General features: G+C 44.9%; 1 protein-coding gene and 1 long non-coding RNA gene across 6 annotated transcripts in view; one reads left to right on the plus strand and one right to left on the minus strand.

Annotated features, from left to right (window-relative positions):
• SLC24A3 (solute carrier family 24 member 3) overlaps positions 1 to 27,946 on the minus strand; it is a 465,640-nt gene that overhangs the window by 71,098 nt on the left and 366,596 nt on the right. The window lies entirely within an intron of this gene.
• Positions 299 to 27,781, plus strand: LOC309645917. Of its 2 annotated transcripts, XR_014255122.1 has the most exons (4): positions 299 to 7,968; positions 8,395 to 8,479; positions 10,188 to 10,246; positions 21,892 to 27,781. It is a non-coding gene; the product is annotated as an uncharacterized lncRNA (long non-coding RNA). The 2 variants fall into 2 exon arrangements; XR_014255121.1 differs by having other exon boundaries at positions 8,395 to 10,246.

The raw sequence follows: 27,946 nt of genomic DNA on the forward strand, positions 1-27,946 counted from the left end.
AACCTGCCAGCTGACAAAAGCCCCTTCCCAACAGAGCGGACTAGTTTTTAGCCAATATCACGGGGAGAGGGGTTATCTAAGTATTTATGTTAATTTCACTTTGCAAATGACCTTGTAAATGGAGAGCAGTGAGTGCCTTAGCTGTTCCCAGGATCAGAACTGTAATCAAATGCAGTGTGGAAAGTAAACCAGTAAGGATACGGTGCTTGTCCTGTTTGGAGGAAGCGGAGACGTGGGGTGGGCTGGGGTGGGCATGGGACCTCACCCTTCCATCTGTGCCTCCTCTCCGTCCCCCGACTCTTCCCAGCGCACGGCCTGTGCTCACATCCTCACTTCACGTCTCCACCTGGAATGACCACTGTTACCCACACCAGCCCCTCAGCAGTGTGCAAGGATCCACGCAAAAGTGTCTGAGAAGACCCTAAGATTCCGGGGTGAGAGGAAGTTCGTCCATGGAGGCATTAGGGACAAAGAGTGGCTTTACCTGGAGCGCCCTGTCTCGTTCCCAGGAAAGAAAAAGCCTCTCTGAACGATTTGGGGCCTTCAGGGACCCGGTATTGGGCTGTTTCCCAGGAGGTCATGGCCCGTGATGTAGCCCCTTCCTTAACAGCCAACATTTAAAAGTTGGTTCTTATGCGCCAAACGCTGCACCAAGCACGTTACCTGCCTTTTTCCTTCCAATCTTTTACTCTTGACATTTTACAGATGAGTCAACCAAGGCTAAGCAAGGTTACATAATCTGCCCAAGGGTCAGAGTTTGAAAGTGACTGAGTCACACCTTGAACCAGGTCTGAATACCTGTGGAGCCCACACAGTTACCCCTTTGCCAGGGATTATTCAACTTAGCTGATCATAAGAATGACCTGGGTCTGTTTGATAATAGAGTCCTGGACCCACCCCAGGCCTTTTGAATCAGACTCTCAACTGTGGCTGCACAGTGGAATCACCTGGAAGCTTTAGGAAACACTCATGCCCGGGTCGCACCCCCCCGAGATGCTGAGTTAGCTGCGCCAGGCTCTGGCTGGGCCACTGGGATTTTTCAAAGCTTCCCAGGTGATTCCTAACATCCAGCAGGGGCTGAGACCACTGCCCCATCCTGCTACCACCTGTTAGGCTGCAGGATGTCCAGATAATCAGAAATGAGAAACTACCAGGCATCCCCTGTCCCACACAACGCAGAAGGAAACCCCACCTATGTGTATGCGATTTTGAGAGATAACAATAGATTTTACCTATTCCTTATGAATATTTCAGAGCCCACACCCTAGCAGTGTTGCCATCCATCAGTCTGCTTATAAAGTAGATCTGTTTTAATATCTCTGTTAGATTTAGAATAAAAATTTACTTTGAGAGTCACATCAGGATAAAACAAGAAGTGTGGAATTGCTGGGTGTCACTTTCAGCTGGAAAGACTCAAAGGCGGCGGGCTGGAATCATCGGAAGTTTTGTCACTGGCGGGGCTCGTGGTTGATGTTGGCTGTCAACTGGGTTCCCAGCTAGGGCTACTGGCCTAACCTGCCAGCGGTCTCTCCCTGTGGCTGGGGCTTCCTCACAGTGTGGCAGCCTCGGGGCAGTTAGACCGCTTAAATGAGGGCTCTGGGCTCCAAATGTAAGTGTCCCAAGAGAACAGGCAGAAGCTGCATAGCCTCTTACGAGCTGGTCTCAAAGGTCACATAGCTTCACTTTTACTAAGTCACAAGACTGATAAAGTCTAATCATTGTCTGGAGCCTTAAAGTTGGATAGAAGTATTAGCAAGAAAGTTTTAATATAGTTCCCTTCAAATGAAACAAATACTTAATAAAATGTTTATTTAAACAAATTTTTTTTGATGTGGACCGTTTTTAAAGTCTTTATTGAATTTGTTACTATATTGCTTCTGTTTCACGTTTCATTTTGGTTTTTTGGTCCCCAGGCATGTGGGATCTTAGCTCCCTGAGCAGGGATCAAACCCACACCCCCTGCAGTGGAAGGCAAAGTCTTAACCACTGGACCGCCAGGGAAGTCCCAAAATGTTTAAATCAAATTTCCTAAGGGTGCATTTGGTTGCCTAAGTCATGCACGTTTATACAAATTACTTTCAATCTTGGGAGACAGAAGAGTCATACACTGTTTTCATAAACTTCTTCCTATTTCTATCTGATTTGCAATTAATAATCCACTGAAATTTGTAGGTCTTGTGTAAGATAAACTTTCAAATATAAAAGTGATGATTATGGTTTAAAAAAATCAAGCAGTACAACTGACTGTGCGTGAAAATAAAAATCTTCTGCCTGCCCTTGCCCTTCACCCCCGTCTCACTCCCCAGAGGTAACCATTCTAAACATTTCTGCTTTGGGTTATTTTAGGTGTCACAAAACTAATACCAACTAATTTGCTTCTACCTCTATATATTGGTTTCTATTGACCTCTCACTATGAAACACGAGAAAAGCAGTAGGGCAGATGGTGAAGACCAGGACCCCTGGCCAGAGTCTCTGAGCTCAAATCCCAGCTCCCACACTTCCAGGCATACGACTGTGGGCAAGCTGTTATGTCTGTGCCTCAGCTTTACCATCTTCAAAATGGGGCTAATAACAGCATCCCCCTCCACGGTTATTATGAGGATCAAATGCATTGATCTATGTAACAGGTTTAGAACTCTGATTAAAGCCTACGTAATAAGAGACAGCTACTCTTGGTGTTTCTCTTCTCCCTTGTTCCTCCTCCTCCTCTCCTGTATACTTGAGTTAGTTCTTCTTGGGGTTATCTTAATGACTTTATCTCCATATTAAGAAAATTAAATTGCATAAAAAAATTAGATAAGTACTTAAGGGTCTACAAGGAAAAACAGCTTCCTCACTCCTCCTTCTTGCCAGCAGTGTACACTTTTAATTATTTTCATTTTTAGTTGTTTTGTTCTTATTTCCTAATGACAAATAAAAGGATCATAATAGCTCTTTCTAGATTTATCCATTTTAGATATCTATTGAATCCCACTATGAAAAGTAAAGATTAACTTATTTATATCTTTCCTTACATCCCCTTATTCTCTTAATATTTGAAAGGCATATTATTATTATTTGCGCTAATATCTCTCTGAAGGTTTTTTCCTCTATTTCACATTCCATTAACTTTTGGAAGTACTTCTTCATTCCATATTAGGTAGAGCAAGAGCGTTCACATCCCCCCCTTCAGCCACCTCCTCATCCCACCTTCTACGTTCTAAACTTCTCTCAGGTATAACTCGATTTTGACGTTGTCAACGTTAAAAACATTTACATTCTAGTCTATCACCATCTTTTAGTTGTCTATGTTTTATCTAAAGGTTGAGTCTAAATGTAGAAAAACAATAAATAGCAGTCACATTATTACTACTAGTAAGTGAATATTCCCACTCAAATAGTGTGCTCAGAACGTAATCTTTTCTTGTGGGTCAATGCCATGACCCACTTGCCATTCCAAAGATAATGTTCTTTAGTCAAGATAAAGGAGAATCTATTACCTTAAACATCATTCTTAAAAAACAACTATTCCATATTTTAGTTTGCACTATATATTCACAGTACATTTCTTGCATAGATTTTTTTGTCTTGGAGTTGGAAACTATATTTCTTTCCTTGCTGGGAGACTCAACATGTGCCTTCTTCCCCATATTACCAGCATGTGAAGACACTTACATTTTTTTTTATATGACTTGCAATTAATTCCATTCATCTTCTTGGAGACCTTAGAACCCTCTTTCTTTGAAAATTTGGAGCATTTCCTTTTTAGACTTGCTTGCTCAGCTGGCTTTTTAGGATTTCTTTTCATTGGACTTCTGTGTTAATTTTGCCAACTTCTTTTTTAGATTTTACCCTTATTTTGCTGGAGCACATTCTTAAGTAGCTTCCTAAAAAAGGTTAATTAAGTGAGAGGTAAAATTCTGAAGCTTTTGCTAGAAAATATTTTTATTTTATCTCCCATTTGATTGTTTGTTTAGCTAACTATAGAATTTTCAGTTCAAACTCATTATCTTTCCTAACATTCAAAGTATAGTTCTGTTGTCTTCTGGCATTCAGTGTTGCCAATTGAATTCTGAAGTTAGTCCAATTCCATTCCTTTGTACGTGACCTATTTCCTTTCTGAAAATTTTAGGATCTTTGGCTGGATGTTTAAACATTTCATGCAGATGTTGCTAAGTACAAGTTTACTTTCATTCTTTGTGTCTGCCACTGTGTCAGCTCTTTCAATATGTGGATGTATGTTTTCCTTCTGTTGAGAGGAAATTTCCTACTATTGTATATTTGTTGACTTCCTCTCCTCCAATTTCTGCTCTCTCTTCTTCTGGAACTCCAGTTAGATTTCATACTGGAGCCCCCAGATTGCTCTTCCATGTTTCTTAATTTTTCTATCATATTTCCCGTCACTTTTTCTTCCTACTCTGAATGATTCCTCTCAAGTCTGTTCTGGTCAGCCGTATGTCAATTTTATTATTTTAGTCCTTTTCATATTCTTAACATTTGGGAATCACATTGAAATTTTTAAAAACAAGGGGGGAGGGATAAATTAGGAGTTTGGGATTAGTAGATACAAACTACTATATATAAAATAGATAAACAACAAGGTCCTTCTGTATAGCACAGGGAATTATATTCAATGTCTTGTAATAAACCATAATGTAAAAGAAAAAAAAAGTGCAAAATCTTAAAAAAAGTTTTTAAAAACAATTTCTTTTTACCTTTTTATTGATTGCCTAACCCCACACCTTTTAAATACCAGCCTGTTCTGGTTTTATGGCTTCAATATCCTTGTGAAACTCATGAGGATACGAATTACATTTTTTAAAGTTCATTTCTGTCACCTGAATTATCTTTAGTTTCTTGGTGGACAGCTGTTCTGTTTGTCCAGTTTGATCCTTCCTTTGGGAAAGATCCTCAAATGCCTGATGGTCTTTGGAGGCTTGATCATACATATGAACTAACAGCCGAGTCATATAACAACTAGCCTGAGTTTTCTTTGCAGGTGAATGGGTCTACTTCCCCCAGGCCCTCTAAATGGGAGAGCTGATTGCTAGCTCTGTGAAGGTACATAGGGTGTGCAGGTAGGCAAGCTTCCCTTTAGGGTGTGTGGTCAGTGTTGTAGGGCCCCAAAGAGGGGATGTAATACCTGAGTGTGTTTACCTGACTACTTATTTGATGAGTCTTCTGTAATTCTGGACATGGTACAGGTGCAGTGTTAGGCTCAGACTTGGCGTTCTCAGTCACAAACTCCTGTAGCAGAAGTCACAAGCCTCCCTAGACAGATCTTCCCCTGCTTTAAAGACCATTTTTCTGGCTCTGCCTTGGGAAAGCCAGTAGTCAGTTGATGGAGATGGGAAAGGGCCAACTGATTCACTTGTTTTAGGGTTAGGGTGGTTTTCAAACATGGTCACAAGTTCTTGGACACGCCTCTCATCAGGAGTTGGAGCTCTACGACCCCTCCTTGTGAATCCAGGTGGGCTTGTGGCTTTCTGACCAACAGAGTACAAAGGAAGTGGATAGGTCACAAGAGGCCATAGAGTGTCTGCTTTATTTTCAGAGCCCTGAGCTGCTGGGAAAGTCATCTGAGGCCCTGGAGCTGCCATGGTGTGAGGAGGCCCCAGCCACGTGGGGGGGGGTGGGCACAGGCAGGTGCTCCAGGTGACGGTTCCAGCTGAGCCCAGCCTCAAGTCACCCCCGTCCAGGAATCTTCCAGATGATCCCAGCCATTCAGGTCACCTCCAGCCAGTACAGCATTTCCAGTGACACTGCATATCCCTAGTATTTCCAGTGTTCCCCTAGACACTGTGGAATGGAGAGAAGCCATCCCTCCTGGGATCTCTCCAAGTTCCCGGAGCACAGACTTACTGAGAATTAAATGGTTGTTATTTCACACTACTAATTTGGGTGGCTGGTTACAGAGCAATAGATGTCCGAGGCGCAAACAGGGTCCTTTGATGAATGACCCTGATAACTCCTTCCCCACCACCCAACTCACACGCCACACCCTCTGATTCTGTGCTGGAAGCTCTGAGATCTCCTCCAGGACCCAGGACATCCCTCAAGTGCACCCATCTCCACCTTCATCCCTTCCTACAGGTGCTCTGGATGGAAGTTTTCCCTGCTCTGGATCAAAACAATCGCATCTGATTTCTGTCCTGTAGAAACTCATGAAAGTTTCTAGACTATTCTTGGTGTCCGGGAAACGATGGATTCACTCCCTCTGTGCATCACACCTTTATTCACGCAAGCTTGTAGACAGGGGAGGTAAGTATCCCTCCTGAGAACCAACCAGATAAAGAGACAGATCCTCTGCTCAAAAATGGGCACATTCCACAGCCATCAGTGAATTAGAAATAGCCTGTGCCTGTGAGATAAACATATGCACAAATACGAAAAATGTAGTCAAATGTCTCTTTTTCTAATTTCATGGGCTGTGAAATTGATGAGATTACTTTGCTTCTATTTGGTTGGATGTTGTTTTATTTGTTGATTGCTTTTTAAAGAACAAAATTGAAGTTTCATTTACAAGCAATAAAATGCATCCATTTAAAATGTACAGCTGAATGAGTTATAAACAAATATGTATGTCCATGTAACCCCCCCGCCCCGTCCCGGTCAGGACACAGAACATTTCTGTCACCCACAGAAGTGTCTCCTATCCCCCTTCCAGCCAATCACCACCTAGTCGATCGCTGATCTGGTTTCGATCACCATAGTTTAGTTTTCACAGTTCTAGAACTTTGTATAAGTGAAATCACACACTGTGTGCATTTTTGCATCTGCTTCTTTTCACTCAGCATATTTCTGAGCTTCGTCTATGCTGTGTGTATCAATAATTTGTTCCTTTTTATCGTTGATCATTATTCCATTTGTTTATCGACTGACTTGTCGATGGATATTTGGGATGTTTTGACGTGTGATGATTAAAGCTGCTCTGACTATTCTGGCACAAGTCTTTTGATACAGGTGAGTATCTGTATCCACCTAGTGCAAAGCCCTTCATTTCCTCCTTAGAGGGCCAAGAGTCTCCCCAGCAGAATTCCTGGTGCCAGCTGGGCGACAGGGATCTGTCAATGCAAGACTCATTTTCTCAATTCTTCTATGAAGGACAAAACTCTAGATCCCAGCAGTGAAAGGGCATGAGCCAACCAAAAGTGGTCTGTGAAAATCAAAGCCAGCATTGCTGCACTGAAGAAGGTGACTCAGGCATGCCTTGATGATGAGCATTTTAAAGAGATAAGCAGCTTCCTTTTACAGCATATAAATTCCATTACCGTGGAGCAAACAACACACATCCCTTTTGACTGGCAGCAACTCAGTACTCAGGCCCGGCCATGAGCATAAAAATAAACGCTGAGTAGGGAACTCGAAAGGAAACGGAAGGCACGGGAGGCTTTTTTTCCTCTTATAAACATGTGAACTATTTTATAGCAGATATAGAAAGGGGTGGGAGGGAGTGCTGGCTAACTTCCTTGAGAAAGAATAGCAGCAGCAGTAGCTGTTCATTGAACATTTACAAGTGCCAGGCACCATCCTAATGGCTCTTCTCTACAGGCTTTAGTGCATTTCGTTCCCACGCAGCTCTTGAAGGCGGGTGGTTGTCATGGGCTGAGTCGTGTCTCGCCCCACAAATTCACATTTTGTAGCCCTAATTCCCAGGACCTCAGAATGGGACTGTGTTTGGGGATAGGGCTTTTAAAGAGGTAATTCAGTTAAAATGAGGTTCCTAGGACGGGCTCTAATGCCACGTGATTGGTGTCTTATAAGAAGAGGGAATCTGGGGAATTCCCCGGCGGTCCAGGGGTTAAGAATCCGCAGGGGTCACGGGTTCCATCCCTGGTTGGGAAACTAAGATCCTGCATGCCAAAAAAAGAAGAAGAAAAGAAAAAGGAAATCCAGAGGGAGGACCACGTGAAGACACAGCAGGAAAGACCTCAGAATAAATCAACCCTGCCAACACCTGCATCTCAGACTTTTAGCTTCCAGACGTGTAAGAAAATACATTTCTGGGGGCTTCCCTGGTGGCGCAGTGGTTGAGAATCTGCCTGCCAATGCAGGGGACACGGGTTCGAGCCCTGGTCTGGGAAGATCCCACATGCCACGGAGCAACTGGGCCCGTGAGCCACAATTACTGAGCCTGCGCGTCTGGAGCCCGTGCTCCCCAACAAGAGAGGCCGCGATAGTGAGAGGCCCGCGCACCGCAATGAAGAGTGGCCCCCGCTTGCCACAACTAGAGAAAGCCCTCGCACAGAAACGAAGACCCAACACAGCCATAAATAAATAAATTAATTAATTAATTAAAAAAAAAAAAAAGAAAATACATTTCTGTTGTCTAAGCCCCCTGGTCGGTGGTACTTTGCTAAGGCAGCCCCGGCTGACGCATGCAGTGCTACATGATGTTGTCTGCATTTTACAGATGTGGAAAACCGAGGATCACGGTCACCTGCTAAGCTTGTGCAACCAGTCGTGGAGCCAGCGGACAGACTCCAAAGCCCAGGCTTGTAAGCATTATATAAAAGACTGTTTTTGCCTCAAGTAATAAAAATAAAATGGAAGGCGGGTCCCTATCTTGCAGGAGCTTACAACGCCCAGGGAAGACAAACTCCCACGTGGCAGGTAGAGTCTACCCGGCCCGGCTGTCAAATCCAAACAACGCAAGAAGTTCCAGGACCAGGCTGAGCGTTTTTAAAAGACTGTCTATATCTGTAGCTGATTCACTTTGTTATAAAGCAGAAACTAACACACCATTGTGAAGCAATTATACTTCAATAAAGATGTTTTAAAAATAAATAAATAAATAAATAAATCAAAAAAAAAAAAAAAAAAAAGACTGTCTAGGACAGCGTGCCCAGAGCCGTCCTGCTCTTCACCCTTTGCGCTGGGCTCAGGGGTAACGTAAGGGGCTGTTTGATGGTCTCCTGAAAAAACAGACTGCCTGGGGTGGCGGCCGAACAGTGGCCCACAGAGACGTCCACGTCAGCAGCCCAGAACCTGAGGATGTATTAGCTTCCACGCTAACAGGGACTTTGCAGGTGTCAAATCGTGGATCTTGAGACAGGGAGATTTTCCTGGATTACCTGGTTGGGTCCAGAGTAATTACGAGGGCCCCAAGAAGAGGGAAGGAGGAGGGTCAGAGAGAGTAGTGAGAGACATGATGACAGAGCAAGAGGCTGGAGTGATACAAGGAAGGGGCTGAGCCAAGGAATGCAGGTGCCTCTAGAAGCTGAAAAAGACAAGGCATTGGATTCTCCCCTGTAGCTTCCAGAAGAAACACAGACCTACTGACGCTCTAACTTTAGACTTCTGACCTCCAGACCTGTCAGAAGATCAATCTGTGTTGTTTGAAGTCCCTAAGTTTGTGGTACTTTGTGATAGTGGTGGTAGGGAACTAATATACTCGTCCTAGCATGAACCTCGACGTGCCAGGTGCCAGGCGGCCCTGACCTCGACCGATTCCACGCCCAGCAAGGGTTCAAATCAGAGTGTGCTTCAAATTCTTTTCCTGACATAAAAATGTCCTGCTTTCCTTAGGCCAGCTGGGGTCCCAAAGCCCTGCACCCGAGGCAGTGCCTGGGGAGTGGGTGTCTTTAATGAACCTGTCTCACCCTCCATCTCTCCCAACGATCCTGTGTGGTTGCCTGTGGTCACTCCCATTTTACAGAGAGGCAAACAGAGGTTAGAACAGCAGAGGGACACGCCCGAGGTCCGTGGCTGAAAGTGGCAGACTTAGGTCCACATTTGCCAGAGTCTGAAGCCCATGTTGCTTGTATTTTTTTAAACTCTTTTTTTTTTTGCAGTTAAATATACATGACATAAGAATTATCATCTTCACCACTTTTCAGTATATAGTTCAGTGGCATTAGTGAATAATGCGGTCGTTAGTAGGATGTTAGTATTGTCATTTAAAGGCACAAACAATAATTTTGAAACATGGGGCATATTCTTCGGAAACGGCGCTTAAAAATGCTTACTTAGTCTTTTTTTCCACTTGGGTAAATCAAATCTTTAACACTTTGAATCCTAGCTATTAAGCAAATGAACAGGATAAGTGAATTTTGTAAATGAATAGACTATCAATTTAAAGTCACTGAAAGAGTAAAAAAAACAATGTTGTAAGACCATCACCACCATCCACCTTCAGAACTTTTCCATCTTCGCAAACCAACACTCGGTACCCATTAAACATTCACTCCTCATTCCCTCCCCCAGCTCTTGGCAACCGCCCTTCTACTTGTTCCCTGTGAATTTGACTCCTCCGGGTACTTCATGTAAGTGGGATCATACGACATCTGTCCTTTTGTGTCTGGCTTATGTCACTCAGCATAATGTTCTCCAGGCTCACCCGTGCTCATGCTTTTAACTCCTGCATGATTTCCTGCTGACGCACAGAGAAGCCTTAGCACGGCTGAGGGTTGGGCTGTGTGGACTGGGCAGTACGTAGAGTCCAAATTTATAGAAACTCGGGACCCATTCTTGGTCCTCAAGAATGCTGTAACACTGAATTCTGAGACTAAAGTGTGGTCAAACAGTCCCTGCGTTGCCCACAGAGAGGCTTACTAATTATAACGGAATGAAAGATAATTGCAAAATCCTTCTTTAAGCCCATAATTTCAACCTACCCTCCCTCTCCACAAATCCCACGGATGCGAAAGTACACAGAATGATGTTTCTACCACATTTATTTCCTCTGCTCTTCCTGATTGTCAAAATGGGACAGAAGGAGAGGCAAGAGGCCTTAGGATGCTATAAAATTTAAAATGTAATTTTAAAAAAGAGGAAAGTTGCTGTATTTTGGCTTATTCTAAACATTCCTGTGAATTGAATGAACTCTTCCATTCGGTTACTTTATTCTTCAGCTACAGAATTTCTCTTTGGTTCTTTTTTAATAGTTTCTCTCTCTTTGTTGATATTCTCCTTTTGTTCATCTATTTTTTACCTGATTTCATTTAGTTATCTGTTTTCTCTTTTAGCTCATTGAGTATCTTTGTGATAGTTACCTTGAATTTTTTGTCAGACAATTCATAGGTCTCCATTTCTTTAGGGTCAGGCTCTGGAGTTTATTTTTCAGTCCTTTGATTTGACCATGTTTCCCTGTTTCTTTGTGTGCCTTTTGATCTTCTGTTGAGATTTGGGCATCTGAAAAAAATAGCCACTTCTCCCAGTCTTTACAGATTGTTTCGACACAGGGAAAAATCGTCACCAAGCAGCCCAGCGAGAGATTCTATAGGTTTCTCAAAACTTTTCTGGGGTTGCATCTTCTCTAGGCTTGTATGTGTACATTCCCAGCTGAAGAAATGTGCCTGTTTCTACTCAGGAGCTCCGCTTGGTGTCTGTGTGTGATGCTGCAATCTCTCTGGTGCTGTGGTAAGTCAGGGGGTTCACCTTCCTTCTCAGTGGCCCCCCAGGCATCCAAGGTCGCTACTGCTTTCCCTGTCGGTGATCTGAGTCAGGTAAGACAGAAATTGGTCCCTTGGGCAGCACCCTAAAAAGCCAGAACACTGGACACGCGTTCCACCTTTCTCTTCCCTCCAGAGGGGGGGCGGTGAGTTGGGAGTTTTCTCCTGATCATGCTGCACCGCACTGGAGGGGGATGGAGTATGGCAGGTAAGTGCAATGGACTGTCCTACCTGCCCCAATGCACCTCTTTTTGGCATTGCACTCACCTGGGGTGCTGTGACCTTTCAACTGGCTTTTGAAGTTCTCACAAAGGCAATATATGGTTCATACACCATATATAGTTGTTAAGTTGGTGTCTCCATAGAGGAAGGGGTGCCTGGTCCACATTATTGTTGTTAAGTTGGTGTCTCCATGGGGGAAGGGGTTTCCGGTCCATATTATTGTTGTTAAGTTGGTGTCTCCATGGGGGAAGGGGTTTCCGGTCCATATTATTGTTGTTAAGTTGGTGTCTCCATGGGGGAAGGGGTTTCCGGTCCATATTATTGTTGTTAAGTTGGTGTCTCCATGGGGGAAGGGGTTTCTGGTCCATATTAGGTTGTTAAGTTGGTGTCTCCATGGGAGAAGGGGTTTCTGGTCCATATTATTGTTGTTAAGTTGGTGTCTCCATGGGGGAAGGGGTTTCTGGTCCATATTATGTTGTTAAGTTGGTGTCTCCACAGGGGAAGGGGTGCCTGGTCCATATTACTGTTTTTAAGTTGGTGTCTCCATGGGGGAAGGAGTGCCTTGTGCTTCCCATTCCACCGTCTTGCTACTGTCACTCTGATGCTTTCTCTACTCATCAATGATAAGAGCATTTCCACTTTTGCAGGTATTTCCTTAAGGTATCTGTTCAACTTGGCAGCTAATTAAAATTTCCTTTAAAGTTACTTCAAATTTGCTGCTACCTGTTCTAATCCATGTCTGCTTACGAAATCCTGTCTCTCTTATCATTACCCAGTGTTTATACTTGTTCAATGACTGTGGCAGATAAATATCTCACAAATCACTCAACTGAACATTCTTCTCAAGGGAAGGCACTGTGGGGTTCCTTCCACTGCTGACTAACATAGTGGAACGATTAAAATAATATTGGTCAGGAATGACTCAGTCTTCTCTTCCTTGTATCTTACAGTGTGTGGTTCCTTTATCTATTTTATCATAATCCTCCTCCCCCAAGAATATTGAATAGTTTTCATTCTGTGCCTTTTCATCCATCCTCAGCCCATCTGCCTTGTAAACACAAGAGTCAGGATTCCTTTATGTCCGTAAAAGGTATAAGTGACCTTGAGGTTTCTAAAAGCAGAAAGGTCAAAAATCATGTTAAGCCTAGGAGTGCTGAAACTAAGTACAGGCATACCTCGTTTTATTGAACTTTTCTATTGTGCTTTGCAGATATTATGATTTTTACAAATTGAAGGTTTGTGGCAACCCTGCGTTGAGCAAGGCTATTGGTGCCATTTCCCCAACAGCATTATTTTCAAATTAACATATGTACACCGTTTTTTAGACATAATGCTATTGCACACCTATCGACTACAGTATAGTAAACATAACTTTTATATATGCACTGGGAAACCAAAAAATTCCTGACTTACTTTACTGTGATATTCCCCTTATTGCAGTGGTCTGGAACTGAACCCTGAAAATCTCTGAGGTCTGCCTGTAAAGGAATTCTCTCCTCTTCCAAAAAGCCCAAATCTTGCAAGGTAGAGATGCTATGGTGATAGTGGGAGAGGTAGTCTCACAAAGCAGAAAATCCAGATGTAACAGAATAACAATATTTTTACATGGAAAAATGAGGAGATGGTGACTGGGAAGAATGGATTGTGTGCAATGGTACCGCTTCTTAGAAAGAACAGGAACAGGTATCTTCATCCTTCAGTAGAAGGGACCCCATGTGAGTGCCTTCATTTCCTTGGACCTTCCCTAAATGCCTGTTGCACTCAGACTCCAACACTGACACTGTCCCAGCCTACCCTTGCCTTGCCGGTAACAAGGGAGTTTGAATGGCTCTAATGGGCTTCACTCCTGGTCGACCTGAAGGTCTCCAGTGGGTCAGGCATTTCCTGGTTGTATAACCTTGTAGGAAGAGTCCCCAGTTAGGAGTTTGGGATCCAAATTCTTCTCTGTGATCTCCCCTAAGACCTTCTATATGATCTTTTCTCTGTATTCAACTGGCTCTTCGTGACAGCCCGTATTCATTTTGAAAGGCGGGTGGGAGGGAGAAGGATCAAATAGGCATGTTGTTAGTAACTGAAATAAGCAAAGCCTTGCCAGAATTGGAAGACAGGCCTCAGAAGCTAATTTTTTCCCTCTACATCAATATTGTTTATTCTTCCTCCTGATGCCTGGTGGTTAGAATACTTGTGGGTGGAGTAAGACTCCCAGAGTAATTTTATGTAAAGTTTTCAGGTTTTATGTAGAGTATATAAAGTGCTGGCATTGACAGTTCACAAGGACGCACTAATTACTTCAGCTTCATGTCTCTTACATTTCCCTGGGAAGACATAATCAGAACCCAGGAGGATACGACCAAAAACTAATCACTTCCTCTTGACATAAATTACACTGGTACCCTAAAGATGGATTTGGTTCTGTTCAATTAAACACCCATCTTTCATCACCTATGATGAACAAAGTACAAAAGTGGATGGTTTTGAGAAAAAATTGGAATTTCTGACTTACTCTATGTCTCACTTATGTCGCAACTTTGTCATCAGGAAAAGTGACATAAATAATATTCTTGCTCTTCTTAACTCTCTTCCGAGAATTTAGGAAAGGCTCACTGTTCTGAGCCTTAGTTCTCTCAGCTGAAACGTGAAAATAACAACCCTCCTCTTTTAGGACTGACATGAGGATGAACAGGATAATGTCAAGGCTTACTGTGGAGTTTGGATGTAGTTGGCACTCAAGAAACATTAATTTACCTTTCATTCTGAATTCCAATGGATTTTTATTGGACTAAGTGACTATTACTAAGTTGAACTATTCTATAAATCCAAGTAATATCAAAAATAATAACTGTTACTAAAACAAATTCATCAACACCCTACAAAGCTATGGTGGGCTAACGTATGGAAAGTGAACAAACTAGTCCCACAGATAAATGGGAAGAAAAATAGAATCCAGCAAATATGGAGAAAGGGCAATCCAAAAGAAATCTGAACCAGATGAAGAGATTAAAAATATCTGAAGTAAGAAAGTGTTGCATTAAAACTCTTGGTGGGATGAAAAGGAAAACTGGGATTCCATGGTAAAGATATATAATTTAAGGAGTTACTACTTGCATGCCAACTGTTCCTGAATAAATATACTCCTGTTGGGATAAAGGACACAATATATGTTTGTAGTCACTTGGCCTCCTAGAAAAAATGAAAGTGTTGTAACTTGTAGTTTAGTGTTACTGCTGCAGCTGTTGTTGACAGCTGTTATGAGCAGCTGCAACTCCAACCCTTAGAAAAGACCTGACAGGTGGTATTGGCTGGGGCTGGACTTTCATGGAAATCGTCTTGGATGAGACCTAGTGAATTGTTCCTGGAGTGATGTTGGATTTATAATGACTGGCTGCCATCATAGTATATTATATAATGTCAAATGCTTTTAAATGTTGACTCACCAAGTAAGACAGGGCATGCAGTGACGCCCCTACTGCATAGAGAGAAATTGAGGAAAGAGACACATCTTTCTCTGAATTCTACCTGCACTTATACTTTTCGCTCCTCAGGTTGACTTTATATGGTAAACTTTGGATGGGGACCAAGCCTTATATTTTTATTTCCAATTGTGGAATATATATCCTGGATCTATCTAGTAAACTGCAAATATGACCCTAGATTATTTGAAGCTCTTCTCATCAAGAGGTGGACTCTATTCCCTCCTCCATCCCCAGAATCTGGTCTGATTTGTTGTGCCACTGGATGCAGCAGACGTGCTGGGGTGCCAGTTCCAAGCCTAGGTCCTTAGAGGCCTTGAGCTTGGCTCTCAGTGGGAACGCTTCCACCAGCAAGCTGGGGCTAGCCTGCTGGAGAATGTGAGGTGCAGCCTTCCCAGCCTGAGACATTAAACAAACGCAGCTGAGAGCAGCCCAGACCAGAAGGAGCATCTCACTGACCTGAGCTCTAATGGCTGACCCACAGAGTTATGAACTATATACAATGGTTGTAACTTTTTGTATAGTTTGTTACACAGCAATAGAGAACAGACATTATCCAGAACTCATACACTGAATCAGGATTCAGTGAGTATGAGCTCACTTTCTCTTTCTAAGATCTGGATAAATGGTCTAGCATAGTGTCTCAGACTGAATTATTGACCCCGATTCTTCACTCTGGAGCAACACCCCATTTCACATAACTTTGCAATTCTTCCTATAAAAGGTGGAATGTACTTTCCAAGTCCTTTGGACATTGGAATGAGATCAGAAGTGACGGTTCACCAGTTCTGAGCCTAGAATTCAGAGGTCTGGCATATTTTTCTTGCCCTATTATACTTCTGCCATCACCATGAGAAGACCTTCCTTTGAGTAGCTGCTGCTGTCTCAATCGTGGCCCCAGAATGAACAGATATGTGAGAATAAATGCTTACTGTTACATACAACTGAGATTTAGGGGCTGCTTGTTACACAGCAATAGCTGACTCAAACACACAGCTTTACTTTGACACAGCCAATATGTCTGTGTCAACCTCCTTCCCAGATAAGTGAGGCACCATTCTAGGCCTGGGTTCCAGGATTCTGGGCCCACGGACTGCATAGCAGTCACTGAGCAAGTTTAGAAAAAGCTCTTCAGAGGTTAAGGCAAGATCAACCGAGCAGAGTCCTATCAATGCATCAGAGAGTAGGGATGAGTGGAAAGGCAGATGCCAGGTAAAGAGGCCTCAAAACAAGAGCTGGAGGCACCTAGTCAAAGCAAGTAAGTTCTTGAAGAAAAATAATAGGAGATGAAGCCCAAAAAGACTTCCTGAGGCATTGGCTCTTTTTAGGGAGGTCTATGTCCTGCCTCCTGACAAGAGAAAGAGCTGTTAAGTTAGTTCAGAAAAAGGGGTTTTGGGGAGTTTGGGGTTAGCGGATGCAAACTGTAATCTATAGAATGGATAAACAACAAGGTCCTACTGTATAGCACAGGGAACTATATTCAATATCCTGTGATAAACCATAATGGAAAAGAATATTTTAAAAAGAATGTATCTATATGTATAACTGAATCACTTTGCTGTACAGTAGAAATTAACATAACACTGTAAATCAACAATACTTCAATAAAATAAATAAAAATTAAAAAGGGGGGGGGCTTTTGTGGAGAATTAAGTAAACTCTTCAGCGCTGTCTCTTCCTCCCAAAACACAGGAATGTGACTGGCCAGCAGGGGTCTGCACCTGGTAGGTAGCTCAGCCCACCTGGGTTGATCCAGGTGTGGCCTCTCTTCTTAGGCACATACTCGCTCTTCTTCCCCAGATATTCGGCTCACGTTTGGATAGGCCCATTTTCCATCCAGCATGGGGTATCGAGGCAATGTGTGTGCAGAAGTCCTAGAGCAGCTGTCCCACAGAACATTCTGTGATGACGGAAACAGTCTAGAATCCTCACTGTCCAATATGGTCACTGCTATCCACGAGCGGTTCGTGAGCACCGGAAATGGAACTGGTATGGCTGAGGAACTGAATTTTAAATTTAAATTAAGTTAAATTTTAAATGTGGCTAGTGGCTGTTATCCTGGACAGCACAATTCTAGAGGGCAGTGTGCTGACCAACCCCAGGACATCGTGAACCTGTAATGAATATTACTCGTTAAAAATGGGAACCTAGGACTTCCCTGGTGGCACAGTGGTTAAGAATCCACCTGCCAATGCAGGGTACATGGGGTTGAGCCCTGGTCCAGGAAGATCCCACATGCCGCAGAGCAACTAAGCCTGTGTGCCACAACTACTGAGCCTGCACTCTAGAGCCCGTGAGCCACAGCTACTGAGCCCACGTGCCACAACTACTGAAGCCCGTGCGCCTAGAGCCCATGCTCCACAAGAGAAGCCACCGCAATGAGAAGCCCGCACATCGCAAAGAAGAGTAGCCCCCGCGCCGCAACTAGAGAAAGCCCGTGTGCAGCAACAAAGACCCAACGCAGCCAAAAATTAATTAATTAATTAATGGAAAAAAAAAGGGAGCCTACTGATAGGCTCAGCCTCGGCAAAGGGGGCCATGGGCTTGCTGCCTCTCCTGCAGCTCCTGCTTCAGAGCTGAGCACACCGAGCCTGGCAGTCAGCACAGAAAGTTAAAAGTTAAATTTCTAGTGCCAAGAACCACGCTTTTTGAGACAGGCTTTAGGGCATGAGAGTTGCCGCCATCAAAATCAAATGGACGAGAGCGAAATGGGCCTGTGGTTTTCAAGCCTCCAGGGCAAGTTCCCCAGAGCACAGAGCGCACAGCCCATGCTGCTGACGGGAACCCCTTTCTCTTGGTGGACGAAGACTCGGAACTCAACTCAGTGCCTCTGGTAGATTCTCTTGTTTAGAAAAGAAAGCAAACCTAACCCCCAAGCCCCCCAGAAAACTTACAGTGAGCTCATCTTTATGCTCCTGGGTTGGAAAATAGCACAGCATGTTTGGAATGTGATGTCAGCTTTCAGAGACTCTATTCCCCAGTTGAGCCAAAAGCGTGGTGTCTACACAGACGTCAAGAATGAGAGTGAGAACGTTCTGGACCCCGCTCCCTCAAACGGGTTTTCATTTTTCAGCTCTTTCAGATCGGAAACCCTTCCTCGAGGGTGTGCATTGTGGCTGTGTTTCAGGACAAGCAGAGAGCTCTCTCCAGGCACTGGTACCAGCTCACTCACAGACCCTGGACGTTACCCAGACACACTGTCTCAGGTTCCCCGTTTGGCATCCTCTGAAGCCTGGTCGATGTTCAGCCGTCAGCAGGCCAGCCTCCTCTCGGCCCATCTCATCCCTCCAGTGGGTCTGTGTTCACTTTCCATCTCACCTGCCGCTTGAGGCATCTTCTCAGCATCCAGCCCCAGCGCCCCAGCCCGCATCCAGTCCAACTGCTCTTCTTAAGTTCCTGAAGGCTGGTGGCACTGGCCCAGTGCAGCCCCGAACCCTTCCTGCTTTCTCATCTGGTTCTCTCTCTGTGCCCTTGACCTTGCAAGTGCACAGCAGGAACTCCGCAGGACCTCCCTAAGGAGAGGTGCCTGGGACCCAGCACCTTTGTGCATCTTCCCTGATGTTGACGCAAGAAAGGGGCTGCACGGATGCTTGATGCCTGATGAAAGTGACAGGTCTGCATTTGCAACAAGGAGATGTGGCATTTCTGGGCTTCAGCGCCTTATGGTAATGATCCGGCAGGAGCAGACTAGCAGAGAGGAGGGTTTCTGAAAAAAGGGGGTGGAGCGGGTGGTGCTGGGCAAGACAGACAGAGCAGAAGATGGGAAATGCCCTACAGCCTTGCTCTTTTTTTTTTTTAACATCTTTATTGGAGTATAATTGCTTTACAATTGTGTTAGTTTCTGCCGTATAACAAAGTGAATCAGCTATACGTACACATCTATCCCCATGTCCCCTCCCTTTGGTGTCTCCCTCCCACCTTCCCTATCCCACCATTCTAGGTGGTCACAAAGCACTGAGCTGATCTCCCTGTGCTATGTGGCTGCTTCCCACTAGCTATCTGTTTTACATTTGGTAGTGTATATACGTCCATGCCACTCTCTCACTTAGTCCCAGCTTACCCTTCACCCTCCCCATGCCCTCAAGTCCATTCTCTACGTCTGTGTCTTTATTCCTGTCCTGCCCCGAGGTTCATCAGAACCATTTTTTTTTTTTTAGATTCCATATATATGTGTTAGTATGTGATATTTGTTTTTCTCTTTCTGACTTACTTCACTCTCTATGACAGACTCTAGGTCCATCCACCTCATTACAAATAGCTCAATTTCGTTTCTTTTTACGGCTGAGTAACATTCAATTGTATGTATGTGCCACATCTTCTTTATCCATTCATCTGTCGATGGACACTTAGGTTGCTTCCATTACCAGGCTATTGTAAATAGTGCTGCAATGAACATTTTGGTACATAACTCTTTTTGAATTATGGTTTTCTCAGGGTATATGCCCAGTAGTGGGATTGCTGGGTCATATGGTAGTTCTATTTTTAGTTTTTTAAGGAACCTCCATACTGTTCTCCATAGTGGCTGTATCAATTTACATTCCCACCAACAGGGCAAGAGGGTTCCCTTTTCTCCACACCCTCTCCAGCATTTACTGTTTGTAGATTTTTTTGATAATGGCCATTCTGACCGGTGTGAGGTGATACCTCGTTGTAGTTTTGATTTGCATTTCTGTAATGATTAGTGATGTTGAGCATCCTTTCATGTGTTTTTTGGCAATCTGTATATCTTCTTTGGAGAAATGTCTATTTAGGTTTTCTGCCCATCTTTGGATTGGGTTGTTTGTTTTTTTGATATTGAGCTGCATGAGCTGCTTGTATATTTTGGAGATTAATCCTCTGTCAGTTGCTTCGTTTACAATATTTTCTCCCATTCTAAGGGTTGTCTTTTCATTTTGTTTATGGTTTCCTTTGCTGTGAAAAAGCTTTTAAGTTTCATTAGGTCCCATTTGTTTATTTTTGTTTTTATTTCCATTTCTTTAGGAGATGGGTTCAAAAGGATCTTGCTGTGATTTATGTCATAAAGTGTTCTGCCTATGTTTTCCTCTAAGAGTTTTATAGTGTCTGGCCTTACATTTAGGTCTTTCATACATTTTGAGTTTATTTTTGTGTATGGTGTTAGGAAACTATAAGACACTGATGCAAGAAATTAAAGACGATGCAAACAGATGGAGAGATATACCATGTCCTTGGACTGGAAGAATCAACATTGTGAAAATGACTATACTACCCAAAGCAATCTACAGATTCAATGCAATCCTATCAAACTACCAATGGCATTTTTCACAGAACTAGAACAAAAAATTTCACAATTTGTATGGAAACACAAAAGACCCCGAATACCCAAAGCAATCTTGAGAAAGAAAAACGGAGCTGGAGGAATCAGGCTCCCTGACTCCAGACTATATTACAAAGCTACAGTAATCAAGACAGTATGGTACTGGCACAAAAACAGAAATACAGATCAATGGAACAGGATAGAAAGCCCAGAGATAAACCCACACACATATGGTCACCTTATCTTTGATAAAGGAGGCAAGCATACACAATGGAGAAAAGACAGCCTCTTCAATAAGTGGTGCTGGGAAAACTGGATAGCTACATGTAAAAGAATGAAGTTACAGCCTTGTTCTTGAGTGTGGTTTGGGAAACAGTAGCAGCAGCAGCACCAACCAAGAGCCGACTAGAAATGCTGAACCTCAGGCCCCACCCCAGACCTCCTGAGTCAGAAGCTGCATGTTAACTACACCCCCAGGGATCCATGTGCACATTAAAATTTGAGAAACACTGGTTTAGAAGTAAACAGACACTTGGGACATACCTAAGGGATAGAAGTCCTACAAAAAGGAACACTTCATTCCATGTTTGGGAATTAGGTATTACTCCTGGAGGGACCAGGACCAACACTGGGCAACTGGTCCAGGACAACAACTTTCTGAAAAAGAATGTCAAGATCCAGTTCCTTATGGGGTGAACAATATGAAGTAGCCTTAGTTAAACAAAACAAAACAAACCCCTCTGTCCATAAACACAGCCTGAGGAAGTGAGGTTTAAGAGCTAAGGGGTACTGTTGAGGGGGTGAGTGGGGCTAACTATTTAAGAAGCTAAGAGATATAGGGGAAATGCACCTATTTTGAATCTATTGGGTTGATAATGTCAACCTTTGGAAATCCAGTTAAGCATCCTTGCAGGACTGCTGTCAGAACAGAGAAAGCCACAACTGGACAGATGTCAATCAAGAGGCACTCTTAAAGACAGGAAGTTTGGTGGAATTTTGGAGGGTTGTTCGAAAATATGTTATTTGGCTTCTTTTGTTACCTCCAGACTGTGAGGGTGAAGACTTTTTTTTTTTTTTTTTAAATTTGGCCGCACTGAGTGATATTAGTTCCTCAACCAGGGATCAAAGCCCGGTCCCGGCAGTGAAAGCACCAAGTCCTAACCACTGGAACTTCAGGGAATTCCTGAGGGTGAAGACTCTGGAAAACGAACTCTCAAATGGCCACTGAAGAAAGAGAACAGAAAATCTGAAAGACACATTTCAAATCAAACCCAAACCAGAAAGAGACTGGCAGCACAGAAAGTTTTATTTTTCAAGTAAGAGACCTTTTCAGGGCCAGTGATATTTTATTCTGCAGGATACTAAGGTAGGGCCCTTGAAAAATGTCTTTGGGCTTTGGCAGCCTTTACTCTGGCAGGTGCGACGAGAGCTGGAAGCCCAGCCTTCTCTACCTCTCTCTGTCTGTCTTTGCAAAGCAGGCTCAGAATGAGGCCAGAGCTGCAGCTTCCTTCACCTTCCCTCCTCACTCCCCTTTCTCATCTCTCACCCAGGACAGAAGCTCAAGCCTCATTTCTCAGGTAAGGAGTGAATGAACGACCCATCCAGCTGCTCTGCCAAAACAAGACAGAAGACCCAGTAATGTGCCAGCTTGGGGGGGCGTCTCATCTGCTTTCCCCCATCAATGTGCTGGGCGTCCCAGTGACATCCGATGACAGCTGGGGTGGACCTGCAGCTGCCTGCCCCCACCCCACCCCGGTGAACCTCAGCCCATGGTCAAGCTGTAACGTCAAACAGCTAATGTTCTGGTGATGTCAGTTCTTATTCTTCCCATCTCTTTCCCTCAAGAATGCCTAATCTCTCACCATCTATAAGGTTTCCCATTATAGAGCGCTGCAGAACGTACTGGTTTGAAAGAGCTTTGAACTTGAGATGCTGAAGTGCGATCATTGTCTCATCAAGCTTCTCCCCCAAAGAGGACTGCCAGCACACAGACTCTTAAGCATCCTCAATTCATCCCTTCTTCTTCCCAAAGGGAAAGGAATCACGATTTATTCTTATTTCTAACATGCTGGAAGCTGCCCTGATGATAAAATGATCTGCTAAGGAGTTGAGGTGATGTGGGGAGGCTTTGCAGGATTATAGCTTGGATGGGCTGGGAGACCCTCAGGTGAGGCAGATTTTGGTGAAACTCCCAGTTACTGAGTTAAGGTTGGGGATTACGGAGTGAGTCAACCAGGGGGAAAAAGTGGTCTAGTTCCTCTGAAAATGCAAAGGAGGGCCTTTTGGGGGATGAGGGGGAGGGGCTTTGTGACCTTTTGGTGGGTCCTAAGTGATTTTTTTCCTTCAGAATAAAGTGTCCTAAAACCATAGATATTCCCCACCCTCTGTGTTTTCCTTCTTGATCAACCTTCCAATCAGTTAAGATTTTCCCTTGCTATCATTTAATTTGCACCCATAATTTATTACTCCCAAGACAAGCTATAATGAGAACTGGTTTTTTAAGACCAACTGTCATGGCCGGTAAACAAAAGTTCCTTCTGCCAGTTTTCCATAAACTCAACACAACACAAACATTAACAGGTTGTAGAGCTCTTTATCATAGATCTACACCCCAGTGCTCCAAGGGAGGGGCTGCAGCTGGGAGAAGCACCCAACAAAGCCTGCCAGAAGTGGCTGGATTTCAGCTAAGTTGGGGCTCCAGCTTTGTCAGTTGTATAACAGGTTACTCCATAATGTGGTGGCATAAGCCAACCACACCCATGTTCACAGACCCCGTGGGTCCACGGTGACCACTTGTCTCTGCTCTAGTGGGCATCGGTTGCGGTGGCTTGAGGATTGGGGCGGGGGCTGGAATCATATGAAATAGGATTGCTTATTCTCATGTCTGGCTTCTGGGCTGGACACATTCAAACAGCTGGGGCAGGAAATCTGGGGCTCCTTGGGCATCTCTCTCTAACCTTGGATCATCTCTCCAGCATGGCAGCTTCAGGGTAGCTGGTTTCTTTCACGGTGGCTCAGGACTCCAAAGGTCCATGTCCCGAGAAACCGAGAGAGAGCTGGGCGAAAGCCCTACTGCCTTTCTGGACCCGTCTGGGAAGCCATGCAACGTCACCTCTGCCTCGCTGTGTTTGCTGGAAGGGAAGCACCAGCAAGCCCACAGTCAAGGAGAAGGTAACCAGACTATTTTTTTTTTTAGCTTTTAATTTTACATTGGAATAGAGTTGATTAACAACGTTGTGATAGTTTCAGGTGTACAGCAAAGCGATTCAATTATACATATACATGTATCTATTCTTTATCAAGTTCTTTTCCCTTTTAGGTTGTTACAGAATATTGAGCAGAGTTCCCTGTGCTATACAGTAGGTCCTTGTTGGTTATCTATTTTAAATATAGCAGTGTGTACATGTCATTCCCAAACTCCCTAACTATCCTTTCCCCCCACACTTCCCCCCGGTAAACATAAGTTCAGTTCTCTAAGTCTGTGAGTCTGTTTCTGTTTTGTAAATAATTTCATTTGTATCATTTTTTTTTTAGATTCTGCATATAAGCGATATCATACGATATTTGTCTTTATCTGACTTACTTCACTCAATATGACAATCTCTAGGTCCATCCATGCTGCTGCAAATGACATTAAAGAAGATGTGGTACATATATACAGTGGAATATTACCCAGTCATGAAAAAGAATGAAATAATGCTATTTGCAGACTCTATTTTTTGATGGGAGAAAAGTAAAGGGATTTGCTGCCACATGTTGAGCCACTGCAGGTGGGCAGGAGTGCTGCCCTGGGGGTCCACCTGCCATGGCTTTAGACTTTGGTTTGGAGGAACTGGAACCACTCGGTACTCTCAAACAGTAAAAATAACTGACCACAGACCCTTTCCATTATCTGAGGATGGAGCTGGTCATGTCTCTTCCCAATGGATCTCTACAGTGAAAAGGCTGTGCCTTTAGAATTCGCTCTGCTTCCCCCCGAAATAACAATTCCTGACACTGTTCTAATTCATACATAATTCATGAGTTATTAACTCAGTTAATCCTCACAAAAACCCCATGAGGCTGGCGTGATCACTGTGCCCATTTTTCAGATGAAGAAACAGAGGCACAAAAGCATAAAAATTACTTGCTTAAGATCACCTAGTTCGTACATGGTTGTTATGAGCTGAATTGTGTCCCCCAAATTCACGTGTTTTAGCTCTAACCCCCAGGACCTCAGAATGTGACTGAATTTGGAGTTAGGGCCTTTAAAGAGGTGATGAAAGTAAAATGAGGTCATATGAATGGGCGCTAATCCAATATGACTGGTGTCCGTCTAAGAAGAAATTAGGACACAGACATGCACAGAGGGAAGACCATGTGAAGATGCAGAAGACAGACGGCCATCTCCAAGCCAAAGAGGGCTTGAAGAAACCAGCTCTGAGACACCTTGATCTTGGACTTTTAGTCTGCAGAAATGTGAGAAAATCAATTTCAGCTGTTTAAGGCCCCCAGCCTGCAGTGCTTTGTTATGGTGGCCCCAGCAAACGAATGCAGTGGTGACACTGGAATCTGGACCCAGGCAGCCTGCCTCTGGTGGGCATTCTTACCCAGCCCACTCGCGGGGCTGGAAACGGGGAGAGCATTCCTTGGGGGTCTCCATCAGTGACCCTCTTCCCAGTTGCCTCCGCCTGCCCCCTGCAGCAACCAATGCATTTTAAGACAGGTTGGCCCTCCTCCCCTGCACATTTCAAGGAGAATGCTCAGTGCAAATGCTAGAAGAAGAAGCCAATCCAAGTGAGGCAGGAAAAAAGAACACCTGAAAGGAGATTATTTAAAATAGGACGACGGGAGACTTAAAGCCCCCTGGGATCTGGTTTGGAAGTCCGAGATCAAAAAGAAAAATCCCATGGCCCCTCGGAGCTTCCCAGCCTTCATTACCCTGGCAGTTATGTAACCTGAAGCCTCAGCTGAACCGGGGACCGAACAGTCCCCTGGGGCACCACCGCTCTTTTGATTAAATCTCTCTTTTTACAGCTGTGGCTGTGACACAGGCAGAAAGTGTCCCGGCCCGGCAGTGGTGCTGAGAGTATGTGGGCATGCGGGTGGTTTGTGATTCAGACCTTGGCTGGCAGACCCCCGCACCCTACCCCCAGCCCTGGACAACCCCCGGCTCTGACCTCGGAGGGGACCCCGAACCGCCCCCCACAGTAAGGCTTGGTTAGAACAGCAGGTTTCCACCCCCATTTGTCCTCCCGGATCTGCCAGAAACAAACGTCGTGGATGGTGTCCATGGAGAGAAGAAAAGACCTCAGGCACGAAGCGGGCCCCACTGGACATCTCAAGAGTCCCGCAGCTTTGAGACCGGGGGCCGCTTATGTTCCTTGCTGGCTGGTGGTGAGCGCAGCGGGAAGAAGGACCTGGACGTTTGGTTGTCACAGTCCCGGGGGCTTCTGTCCCAGCATCTCTGGAAACTCAGAAGTGCCCATGGGTGTGCGGGCCCAGATGCACTGGCACGGTCTAGATGCCCACACCGCATCAGAGGACGGAGTCCGGATGAAGTGGCACGAAGGATCTGCTCTAGAGGAGCCCCTGACATCAGCTTCATTTGGAGCTTTGTCCCATTAAGACTCTAAGCTCTGTGGGCTGGGGCCACGTCCACCTGACCCGCATGCAATCCAGAGTGGTGATGGGCGGCCCAGACGTTTCCCCCGCTGCCAGGCCCGCGAGGACATGGGCTTCCCCTGCGCGGTCCACCACAAGCAGGCACCCGGTAAATGTCGGATGAATGAAACAGCAGGTGACAGATCCATAGATCTCCCACCCAATGGGGAGCTTGAGGCACCTGCAGAGGTGGTTTGCTTTCTCCTTCCTCTCATTCCTTGAAGAGGCCCGGGAGGGAGTTCTAAGCTACATAAGCAGCACCTGGGACAGAACCAGGTTTGGGCAACTTGGCTGAAGCCGTCTTCAGGGAGACTGCCATGCCGGAGGGGTGCTGGCCTCCTTATGGATGGGGCTCAGCACAGATTGATCAAAACTCCTCCACAGCTCCTAGGCATTCCAGTACCCTCTGAATAATCACACACTTCCTGGAACCTCTTTTCTTAGGGTGATTTGAACAGAGCAACTCCATTCCTAGCTCAAGTGCCTGCTGTTTGGGTGGCACAGTGGGCAGATCTAGGCCAGCCGTCGCAGAATGGACAGTGGGCCTGAGAACTGGGGGGTCACGGCACTTGCTAAAATGTTGCCGAGAACTCACCCCACCTTCCCTACCATGCTGTCCCCTGACCAGGTGCGTGTGGATTCTCAGAGGTCCTGCGTGACTCTGTCCAGAGGGTCGGCAGGACCTGCTGCCCAGCTCCAGGGTGAGGTCATCCGGTGGCCTCCAGCTGGCAGCTCCCCTGGGCTGGATCTGCCTCAGCTGCAGACAGCAGCTTTGCCCGAGGTCACGGCCTTCCTGGGTGGTACTCGTCCACTGACTGAGAGACACGCAGTGTACAAAGTGGGCCGTGTTTGTTCCAGAGCTCTTTGCCAGGTCGGCCGAGGCTTCGGAGAACCTGCACTGCAGCCAGACTTCATCTCCCTCCCCTTTCCCTTCATAGGTACTGATCCCTAAAAACATCTTGTTCCCAGAACTCCGTCTTGGTGGGTGTCTGCTTGAGAAAACCCGACTGGTGATAGCATGTCCTTAATTCATTTAAAATGTCTAGACTCTCCCTGATTTCATCTCTCCCTGATAGATTTTTTTTAAAACAATGAGACAAAACCCAAACATAAACCAAACTACACCAAACAATAATAAAACCAACTGGAAAAGGAATTAAACCCCCTGGTGGGAAAGATCCTCTATCCCACAGAGGTCTGTTCAAAGATGAAGCTAAAGACCACATAATCTGTGAGATTAAAGCTTAAAAGATTATGGCTTAAAAAAGGGATTATGGCTTGGATGATGAGCAAATGAGAGGATTCACTAATCAAAACACACACACACACGCACACACACACACTCGTGCACACGCACACGCCCCCAGCAAATTTCAATTTGGGTTGTTGGATGCTAACCCAGGGGATCATTTGATCTTCCTTGAACACTCCTAGGGATTCAGCCTCAGCCTTCATTATCGGTCTCAGTGTTCTTAGCAGAGAGATCCAAGTCAAGGATCCACAGGGGTCAACAGAAGCCAGGTCACAGACAGCTGCAGAGTTGGAGGAAGTTTAATCAGAATCCACAAGGCATCCCAAGGGTCCTCAGAGCCACAGACCGCGATTTCCTGATTTGACAGTGTGAGCTGGTCCTTGGTTAATATGAGCCTGCCGTGCATCAGGCGCTGCGTGGAAGACAGAAATATAGGACTGCACGTGTGTGCCCCGTGCCCACAGGCGAGCTGGGCGACCCAGAAGAACATGTGCAAAGTGGGGAAGAAAAGCAGAATGGGATCCAGAGCAAGGCTCTGAGATGAAGACCAATGTCTGGGTGAAGGGGAGTTGATGGGCCGGCGGCACGAAGGGACAACAGCCTGGAGAGGAAGGGTTTGGGCCGGGCCCTGCAGGAAGTGCTTTTAGGAGAAAGATACTGCCTGGGCAAGAGCATAGTCAGAGGTCACCTTTACTGAATATTTATGATAC

Source organism: Balaenoptera physalus (genome assembly GCF_965194825.1).
Source record: "Balaenoptera physalus genome assembly, chromosome: 16".
NCBI classification, from domain to species: domain Eukaryota; kingdom Metazoa; phylum Chordata; class Mammalia; order Artiodactyla; family Balaenopteridae; genus Balaenoptera; species Balaenoptera physalus.